Here is a 10873-nt window from a genome sequence, read left to right as displayed (position 1 = left end):
CTGCACAGCAAAGGCAACCATCAACCAAACAAAAAGACAACCTACCAAATGGGAGAAGATATTTGAAAATCATGTATCTGATAAAGGGTTATATCCAAAATATATAAAGAACTCGTACAACTCAACAACAGCAAAAAAACAACCTGATTTAATAATGGGCAAGGAGTTGAACAGACATTTTTCCAAAGAAGACATACAGATGGCCAATAGTCACGTGGAAAAATGTTTAACATCACTAGTTATTAGAGAAATGAAAATCAAAACCACAATGGGCTATCACCTCTCACCTGTTAGAATGGCTATTATCAAAAAGGCAAGAGATAACAAGTGTCGGAAAGGAGGTGGAGAAACACCTCACACATTGTTGGTGGGAATATAAATTGGTGCAGGCATTATGTAAAACAATATGGAGATTCCTCAAAATATTAAGAATAGAACTAGCATATGACCCAGCTGTTCCACTCTGGATAGTTTTTGAAGAATATGAAAAAACTAATTCAAAAAGTTGTATACACCCCTATGTTCATGGCAGCATTATTTACAATACCCAAGATATGGAAATAGCCTAAGTACTCATCAATGGATGAATGGACATAAAGATGTGGTATATGTATATACAATGGAATACTACTAAGCCAGAAAAAATGAAATCTTGCCATTTGCATATAGATCCATATAGATGGATCTTGAGGGTATTATTCTAAGTGAAATAAGCCAGATGGAGAAAGACAAGTACCTTATGAATTCACTCATACGTGGTAAATAAATAAATAAGTAAATAAATTAAACCAAACAAAAATAAACATGTAGACACAGAGAACAGAGTAATGGTTACCAGAGGGGAAGGTGTGTGGGAAGGTCTGAACCAGTAAAGGGAATTATATATCACAATGGATGGAAACTAAGCTTTTGGTGGTGAGCACACTGTAGTGTGTACATTAGGTGAAATAGAATGTTGTACACATGAAACATATATGTTATAAACCAATGTTACCTCAATATATTAAAAAATATTTAAGTACAGTATTCCATCTACACTGACAAAAGATGAAATAAACTACATGAACATTTAACATCAGAAGAAAATGAGTATTTTACTGAAATGCAGTTGAAAGAAGAAAAAATTGAGGAGGAAAACAAAGAATGAGAAGAAAAATCATTATTGAAAGAGAAAAAAGAAAAATAAAGACAGAGTTTTGTGGCTGAAAAGTTAGATAGCAATTCAAGTAATGCTGCGAGAAGGTCCATGTTGAGTTGCTTTATATCCGTCAGAAGGTGTGTGAAGAGCGGAAAGCACAGGCAGAATTCAGTGAGGAGCTGAAGAGGTAGAAGCTGGTGGAAGAGGAGATGGTCTCAGAATCCTGGGAGAAAGACCAATGAGCCAAGAAAAACTGAGAAGCCCAGGAGGCGAGGAGACAGAAAGAGCTGGTGGAGAACACACACCAGGGCCTGGGCGCCCAGGTCACCAACATCAAACACAAGAGCGGGTGGTGCAGCGACAGAGAAGAGGAGAAACAACGGTACAAAGGGTAAACTTGAGAAAGAACAGTATAAGCTAAAGGAAGAGGAGACAAAGCAGGAAATTAGGACCTTTTTGCAAAAAGCCCTCTGAGAGAAGGTAGGACCTATTCAACAGGAATAGAGAACAGAGCAGGACTTGAACATGAAGCTCATGCAAAGGGCCCTTCAAAAGTTCCACGAATAGGGCTTCCCTGGTGGCGCAGTGGTTGAGAGTCCGCCTGCCGATGTAGGGGACACGGGTTCGTGCCCCGGTCCGGGAAGATCCCACATGCCGCGGAGCGGCTGGGCCCGTGAACCATGGCCGCTGAGCCTGCGCGTCCGGAGCCTGTGCTCCGCAACGGGAGAGGCCACTGCAAAAAAAAAAAAAAAAAGGTCCACGAAGAGACTAATAAGAAAGAAGCAAAAAAAGAGAAGACATGGGAAGAAAACGGAAGCTTTCTCGGGGATATTTAGCAGAGCAACGTGAAGAGGAAGATGCTTGGGAGAAAGAATTAGACAGAATAATAGAGGAAAAGAAGGAAAAGAAGTTGGCTGAGAAGGACAGTTTGCTGCGACTTGACGGGAAGGAAAGGAAACAACGTGGGAATGAGGTCATGTGTACAAGAAAAGTTCAAGTGCAAGAAAGCTTGCAAAGAAAAGGAAAAGATCAGGAAGAAGGTGCTATGGAATAGGATCCCACAAACGAAGGTCTTGAAGAACTTAACAGAGAGTAGGAGAATTTTGCAAGAGGCTACGGTTTAGCCCAAGAGTACAGAAGGCTGCTGCAGATGCAAATATCCTACCAGCTGCAGTCTCAGGAAGCAGAGGAGGATGAAGTTTCAAGCAGAGATAGCAGCAAACAAGATTTGTCAGGCCAAGATCCAGGAGATCTAGATCACCCATCAGGTGTCATCCAGAAACATGCACCCCATGTGGACAGTTTGTCATAATAAGCTTCCAGCATAGTCTCATAAACGCCAACATATTTTTTCTCAGTCTTTTAATATTTATGACTACAATATGCTTGTATGTTCTTTAAAAATAACAAAGTACAGTAGCCTCTTCAATTTTATCACCATCCTTGCAGACCCACAAGCAGCCCAGCATATTATAATTAGGAGGGAGATTCCTTAGAACTGGCGATCTGTTTCCATGAGAGTTGAGAATTGGCAGACAGAAAAAAAAAAATTGCTTTACTACTCCAGGAGGCTGGTGACAATGGGCCAACCAGCTGTGATCTTGGGATTAATGGATAGCGACAGAAGCCACCAGATTCCTGGGCCTCTCCTGATCTCGAGGCAAAGAAAGTTAACACGAGAGGGGAACAGTGTGGCTGAGCCAGGCAGGCCTCTTCTGGAAACTGGCAGCCCCTCCTGGGGTCACTGAGGTGACAGGCCTGGACAGCCGGCTGACCTCCTCAAGTATCTGCAGTAACCTTGGATTTTTGTCCCAGGCTCCTCTGGATGTGCTAGCCTCTTCTCAGGGGCTAGGGCTTTTCAGCATCCCTGTCCCAGGGCCTTACAAGGAAATCACTTGGCTGCCCCAGGCTGTGGCCAGGAGCCCTTGATCATTGCTGTGCAGGTGGGACCCCTCCCCCTCCTGACTCTACAGCTGGCTAACATTTCCTTCCCTCCTTCCTGCCCCAAACTTATACAAAACAAGTCTTCAGGGTCTCAGTGGGGACCCTGGGGAGAGAAAGGGGTCAAGCACATATAGTGAACCTACCATCTTCACAGAATCCTTGGAAAATTATATATTACACTTTTGTTATAATTTCTAAGTAGTTTTACTTTTCCCACACATTATATGTTCTTTGAGAATAGAAATTTTATCTTTTAATTCTGTCTTATCTCTTTCATGGTGTTTGGTTTAAATTTGAGATTCAGTAAATACCTTCTGCTCCCAGAATCCCCTTTACAGGCAATTCCAAGTCATACCTGTAGGTGGGGCAAGTGATATATTTCTCCTGCCTGAGAAAAGCAAGCCAGGATTCCACGAGGTAGCTCTCAGACTTTCTGAATTTTGATTGTTTCTCAAGCTTGGTAAGGATTTACCTCATATGAAAGAGGTGGGTAAAAAAATCTCCTTTAAGTCATAAGAAATTGTTTCTATGGGTGACAGAGAAAATGAGTAACTTCTCAGCCCACACCTCACAGCATTAGCTAAGTGAAATGGTTATTTCAGAAAGTGAGAAGAACAGATGTCAGAAGGTAAAAAAAAAAAAAAAAAAAAGTGCTAAAAATAGTAGGTTCTTCTGCCAAGATTTTATCATCTGGGGTTTTGATTTAAAATTCCATTCAGATGCTATTTGTTAAATACCATTAAAAAAAAAATGTCATCCCCCATCCCGCCTCCACGACGGGCTGGAAAACTTACTTTTGATGCTTCATTGACCTTGGCTGTCCACCTTGTTCCACTGAAATGAGCAGGTTATTTTCTCTAAAAGTAAATGCCTGAGACTGTGTTTATAGATGCTAATAGATTAAGTGAAACTGCTCTCTGTGACCACTATTCAAGGGTTAAAGATCAAAGCTCACATTAGCTTTGTTAAAGTATAATCTGGCGCCTTGCTCAGTACAGCGTGATGCTGGTTCATCTTTAATGCTGTGCTTGGAGGAAGGTAGAAGGATGAATCCAAGGGGAATTCTTCTTAGTCAGTTTTTTAAATTGCCTTCATCTACCACTAAAGAGAAAGCCAGAGAACTTAAATGCGTCTTTCATTTTGGAGGAAAGAGATAGATTGACTCTGGTTAATGAAAGTACGCCTTGGATTATCTAACCAAATAAATGGCACTGGATTTTGTTTAAAAAGCAACTTGTGAGACACACACTGACCTGTAGGCAGGAGTGCTTCCTGCCTGGTGTACTTCTGTTTAATTGGGCTTCACCAGCACAAAGGTTGGCCTGGAAGCTTTCCACAGTGGTCTGCACCCTGGACTTACCCAGCACATAGAATTCACTGGTAAAGACAATAGTTAGCAAACCACAACAGCATGGCTGGTTTAAATGAGCTTTGGGGCTGGCTGTGCTGGAAAGCCGTGCTGCTACCTGCAGAGCTCCCACTGTATACTTGCCCACTGATGTGCCTGCCGTTTGGGGCAGGAAGTAAAGGAGAGAATGGTGGCTAATGTCTGAGATCCTTAGATTATAGGAGGAGTGCTAGAACCTGCCAGAACCGTTTCCTTCATTCCTTCCCAAGCAGATTCTTGTAATGGGTTCAGAAGCAGCTAGACCTACTCAAAAGAGACTTAAAATGGCAAAACTTTCAAGGCTCAGGTGACAAAATATGGCATGGAATTTGGGAGAAGGCTGAATTAGGGGCTGTCTGTGCCCCAAACCAGCAGTACTATATGCTATTTGATTGGAACCTTTGGGGGAGTCTGGAAACAGCAAGACAGAGGTGTCTCCCTAGGTGACTGACAAGGCTGGTGTTCTTATCCTGAGTCAGCTTTGTAAGCAGCTGATGTGCACAAGCAAGAGAGGAAAATAGAACAGACGTCCTGCAGTGTCTTGAAAATGGCCTAATTATGCTCTAGCATTACTTTGGCCAATTCCTGACAAAGAGCATCCTTCTTCCCTAAGTTAACAGACAAAATAATATACCTTTGTTGAGAACATACCTGCAACCATCACTTGGCTTAGACTATCTCAATTCATCTTCACAGAAATCCCCTGGAGTGTTAGTATTACCATCCCCACTTGATAGATGAGGAATCTGAGGCCCAGAGAAGATAAATATCCAAGGTGTCACAGGTAATAAAAGGTAGAATTCAGATTTAAACACAAGCAGTTTCATCCCAAAGCCTATGGCTGTATACACTATAATGGACTATTTTTCCAAAGCAAAAATCCCCCACTTATATGGGTACTAGACAGAAGTGTTATCCTTACTATTGCAGATAGGAAAAAAAAAATGTATGTGTTATGGAAGCAAAGATATAAGTAGCACAGGGAACAAGGTATTAACTCTGGGTTTATGTGCCTCATCAAGGAGATCCCTGCAAGAGATTAAAATGATGTTTGTCAAGCAAATAGGACTGGGAAAGGGAGTCCAGGCAGAAGGGACACACCTGCAAAGCCTGGACAGCACTGCAGAGCACGACGTGTTGGTGTAACTGGAAGCAGACTGGTTTAGCTGGAGCGTAAGCCACAGGTGAGGACATGAGGTTGGCCAGGTAGACAAGAGTCAGATCTGGTCAGATGGGGACTTTGGGAGAGTGCATTCCCTGGTTTGGAGATAAGGAGCTTTTATCCCATGAATGGTGCCAAGTCACTAGAAGATTCTAGGCATTCGATGTGTGTGTGAGGGCGGCAGTGACACAGCTAGCCTATCGTGGCAAGGGTAAGAAACTGAAAGTAGATAACTACTGTATTATTTTCCATAGTAGGGTCACTCCACTTCATTTCTTAAATTTTTATTTTATTTATGTTTTAAAATATTTTTTACATATATTTTTTATTGAAGTATAGTTGATTTACAATGCTTGTTAGTTTCAGGTGTACAGCAAAGTGATTCAGTTATATATATATATTATATATATATATATAATATATATATATAAATGTATATTCTTTTTCAGATTCTTTTCCCATATAGCTTATTACAAAATATTGAGTATAGTTCCCTGTGCTTTACAGTACATCCTTGTTGTTTATCCATTTTACATACAGTAGTGTGTATATGTTACACCCAAATTCCTAATCTATTCCTCATCCCCCTACCTTTCCCCTTTGGTAACTGTAAGTTTGTTTTCTATGTCTGTGAGTCTGTTTCTGTTTTGTAAAGAAGTTCATTTGTATCATTTTTTTAATTCCACATACAAGTGATATCATATGATATTTATCTTTGACTGACTTACTTCACTTAGTATGATAATCTCTAGGTACTCCACTTCAGTTTGACATTAAACAGTGTGGCCATTTCAGAGGAACTCATGCAGCCAGGGGGCATTGAATGGAATGAAGTTTCCCTCCAGGGTACTCAACATAGAAATGGATGCTTTGTTCCTATTCTCCTATGGCTACAGTCCTTCCTCCACCTGATTTCCAGGAATTTAGAATATCCCTGTTGTCTCTTTTTTCAGAATACTTGCCTGTGGGGAATTAAAATACACTTCTCAGTGTTTATATGTACAATTCAAGGTTTCAATAGAAAGTTGGCTTTCCTGGCGAGTGAGTTGACAGCCCTGGAAACCCTCCCACTGATTCTAAATAGGGAGCTGAAGTCTCTTCACCACTAGCAGGTCAATTTTGTTTGTTTCACACTTATATATATAAACACACACATATATATATGTATATATATATATATATATACATACATATACATATATCTCTTAATGTAAATGACATTAAGAGATATATGTATATAGAGAGGATGTACCTATATATACATATAAACACACAGACATAATATCTTCATTTTATTTTTAAACCTTATTCTTGCAAGTTATAGGAAAATATCCTAATGTTTTTATTTTTTAATTTATGGGTTAGCAATACCTAATTGATAAAATCATTATAAGACTTAAATGACCTAACACATAATGGACCTAACACAGCCTGACCCAAGGCAGGCGCTTGCTCACAGCTCCATCTCCCTCGCCTTTAGCAGATTATAGCTGGACGTAAGGAACTTCATACTATATTTGTCTGGACAATGTCAGGCAAAGGATACAAGTCGACCCGTGAAAAAGAATTTTCTGTTCTTTGTAATAGGGCAGTTCAGGGATGGCTGGGTCCAGGGCCTCAGTTGGATTAGATCTCTCCTTCCCCTCGTCGTTCTCCCCCCTCCGCCTCCCTCCTCCTCTTTCTTTCCTTCCATCCTTCCTCTTTCTTCCTTGAAGTTGTCTCGATGCTCAGGAGTCTTCTTCCCAGAAGTGACAAAGACAGGTGCCAGCAGCTCTAGACTTAAACTTTACTGACTGAGCAGTCTTGAAAGGGGAGAACACTTCTTTCCAATAGCCTGATGGAGAATGTCCCAAAAGGCTGGCATGACCTCAAAGCCATAAGAAATCTGAGAATCATTAGAAAATTATTATCACAGCCTCTTTGTGTCATATAGGTGCATTGTGCCAGCATACTGCATGGAATTCTGGTAAATTCCAATAAAGAAAAAGAAATAAGCCGCCAAATACTCAAACAGAGACAATTACTCTGACTAAAGGTGTGACGAGGACCCCCAATTGGGTCATAAAATAAAGATTTGATTCTAGCCTAGAAATATGAAGCCTTCAAGCTTGTACATAGCAAGCCTTTCTGCAGCAGAATAATTTAGAAAATCCAAAGACCAGTGCCCTTATAAGGAGAGAGACACTGAGACACACACAGGAGGAAGAAACTCATGTGAAGACAGAGGCAGAAATTGGAGTGTTGCAGCTACAAGCCGAGGAACTCCAAGAACTCCTGGCAACCACCAGAAGCTAGGAAGGAGCCATGGAACGGATTCTCCCTCAGAGCCTCCAGAAGCATGAGAGAGATAAATAACGCTTGTTTAGCAATCCAGTTTACGGTGACTTGTTTCAGCAGCCTTAGGAAACTAATACCAATTAGATGGCAATATATTGCAATGGAATGAAAATTAAAATTCTCAGCAAAAGCTCTTAGTTTAGTTCATTCTACCTTTTTACAACCCATGAAGAAGCCAGTTATCATGCTGAGAGTTTCCTTTTATCTGTAAAATGGGGATAATTATGTTTTTTTCTGTTAAGTTAGAGGATTATATGAAAATCGAATCAAGTCTTTTTAAACTATACTGAATATTCCAAAGTGTGTTTAGTTGAACTTGAGGGTCTATAAAGATGGGTTCTATGGTGAAGTAAGTTTAGAAAATCCTACACGTATGACTTTTCTCAAGAAGACTCACAACACAGGTTATTAGATAAAACACTAAAAGAAGGACTGTAATTTGGAATCTGTTTAGTCTTCTTTAACCCCATCTTCTCCAGATTTCTTTGACCATGAAACATTGCCTTTGAGGAACTTCAATTCATATCTTATAGATGGTTGCATTGATTTGGAACACAGTTTGGGAAACACTGCACTATATCATTGTAAGATACTCTAGGAATTATTTGTGTAATAATTTATGTTGCATATAAGGGAGAACACTTGGGAAGTCTGCAGAAATCATCACACGTCTTCATGGCAGTGTTCCTACATTTGTATATTGCCCACTGACTTCTGTTGAATGGAATTGAAAGAGGTGTGTAAGTGGAGTAACAGGTTTGATAAAATGCGTACTCCAACCCCAAGTTCAGGAGCAACAGAAGTTCCTCTGCCTCCAGAAGGATGGCAGGAAGAAAACAAACATCTACTAAGACGCCTCCATATTCTGGGCCCCATGACAGACAATTTCACAAATGTTATTTCATTGAAATTTTTGTGGTCTTAATATTTGTATCCTAAAACTCACACATGAAAAGTATACTTAAGTATGAACATATATTTCCTTTAACACCAAAAACAACTTAAAATTACATTATTTATTAGTACTTTTTATTGGCAATAGAACATAAAATAAGTAAGTATTTAACAGACTAGCCCAGAATCCCAGACCATGTGTATTTTATTTAAGAAAGACCCTTTCAGGACTTTCATCTCATTGAACCACCAACTGTTAACGGTCCTTACAACTCTAAGCTGTGAGCTAATTCATTCATTGTTGTAACTATGGGAACATAGCAGTGAATATAAGAGACACAGTCCTGACTTCCTGGAGCTTGTATTCTAGAGGAAGGAGACTAAACACAAACAAAGAAATGAGTATGAATATATGTAAGATGATAGTAACACCATGGAAAATATTAAGCAGGGAAGTAGAATTGAGAGTGAGATGTGTTATTTTAGATGCAGGGTCAGGGAAGACCTTGCTGAGCAAGGGACTTTGTGCAGAATCTGATGGAAATGTAGGACTGCTCAGGATACCTGGGGACAGAGAAGACAGTACCAAGCAAAGGGGACAGCAAATGCAAGCAACCTGCCTGCAATGGGAGAATACTTAGCATGTTCATAGAACAGCAAGGAAGCCCAGTGTAGCTGGAACAGAGTCACTACGGGATAGAAAAATAAGAGATGAGGTCAATCAATGGAGAGTGAGGACACAAATCATGTAGGGACTTCACAGGACATGATGGTAAGACTTTGACTTTTACTTGGAGTGAGTCAAGAAGCAATTTAGAGTTCTGAGCAGATAAGTGGTATGATATGACCTATATTTACAAATATCATCCCTGTGGAGACTATGACTATGGTGTGGGAAAGAAGACTGTGGAAGCAGGAAGACCAGTTAGAGACAGTTAATCCAAATTATTCTAATTGAGAGGTGATGGGGGCTCAGTTCAGGGCTCTTCTGTAAAGGTGCTGAGTGTATGAATGTGATTTGGAGACAGAGCTGACAGGACTAGCTGATGGATAGCATGTGAGGTATGAGAGAAAGAGGAGTCATGGAAGAATGTGGGGTTTAAACCTAAGCATCTAGAGAGATGGAGGTCCATTAGATGACATGACTGTGGGTAGGGACAAAATTTTTTTTTCCTTTTTTTTTTTTTGGTTGGGGGGTCCTGGGAAGGTGGAGAAGGAAGAATCAAGAATGTGGTTTGGGTCAAATTCTATTTGAGATGACTTTTAACATCCAAGTGGAGATGATACGTAGGCAGTTGGATGTACTAATGTGGTGCTCAGAATAGAGTTTGGGCTTGAGGTCATCTCTTATAAATGATAGTTAAATCCTTGAAACTAGATGAGATCACTCAAGAATTGAGATTAGACAGAGAAGAGTAAAGGGCAGGGGACTAAGGCCTGCGGTACATCAATGTTTAGAAAATCATTTTTAAAATTTAATATTTATTTTTATTGAAGTAACATTGGTTTATAATGCTATATAAATTTCACATGGACAACATTATATTTCTACCTCTATATACCCTACAGTGTGCTCACCACAAAAAATTTCCTTTCCATCCATCACCATACAGTTGATCCCTTTACCCATTTCACCCTACCCCACCTCACTCTGGTAGCTACTACTCTGTTCTCTGTATTTATGTGTTTGTTTTCTGTTTGGTTAGTTCTTTTATTTTGGCTTTTCATTTCTTTTTTTTTTTTTTTCATAGTCCACATATGAGGGAAATCATATGGTATTTGTCTTTCTCCATCTGACTTATCTCACTTAGTATAATACCCTCAAGGTCCATCCGTGTTGCCACAAAAATAGAAGGTCATTTTTATACATGAGGCTCAAAGAGGTATGGTACCTTGGCTCGGGTAGCATGGCCGGAAAGTGAGCAAGCCAGGGTATTTTATCACTGGCAGTGAAGTTCTTCCTCATAGAGCATATTTATACTCCTGTCATGAGAAAGACAGTTTAGCAGGG

General features: G+C 40.1%; 2 pseudogenes; both read left to right on the top strand.

The window, feature by feature from the left end:
• The first annotated feature begins 1060 nt into the window (after window positions 1–1060).
• Window positions 1061–1813, top strand: LOC101328973 (cilia- and flagella-associated protein 53-like; annotated as a pseudogene).
• Window positions 1814–1899: 86 nt separating this feature from the next.
• Window positions 1900–2860, top strand: LOC141278179 (cilia- and flagella-associated protein 53 pseudogene; annotated as a pseudogene).
• The last annotated feature ends 8013 nt before the right edge of the window (window positions 2861–10873 follow it).

This window comes from Tursiops truncatus, chromosome 3, assembly GCF_011762595.2.
Source record: "Tursiops truncatus isolate mTurTru1 chromosome 3, mTurTru1.mat.Y, whole genome shotgun sequence".
NCBI classification, from domain to species: Eukaryota; Metazoa; Chordata; class Mammalia; order Artiodactyla; family Delphinidae; genus Tursiops; species Tursiops truncatus.
Note: the sequence above shows the minus strand (reverse complement) of the source record. Positions and strands in the feature narration are given on the sequence as shown.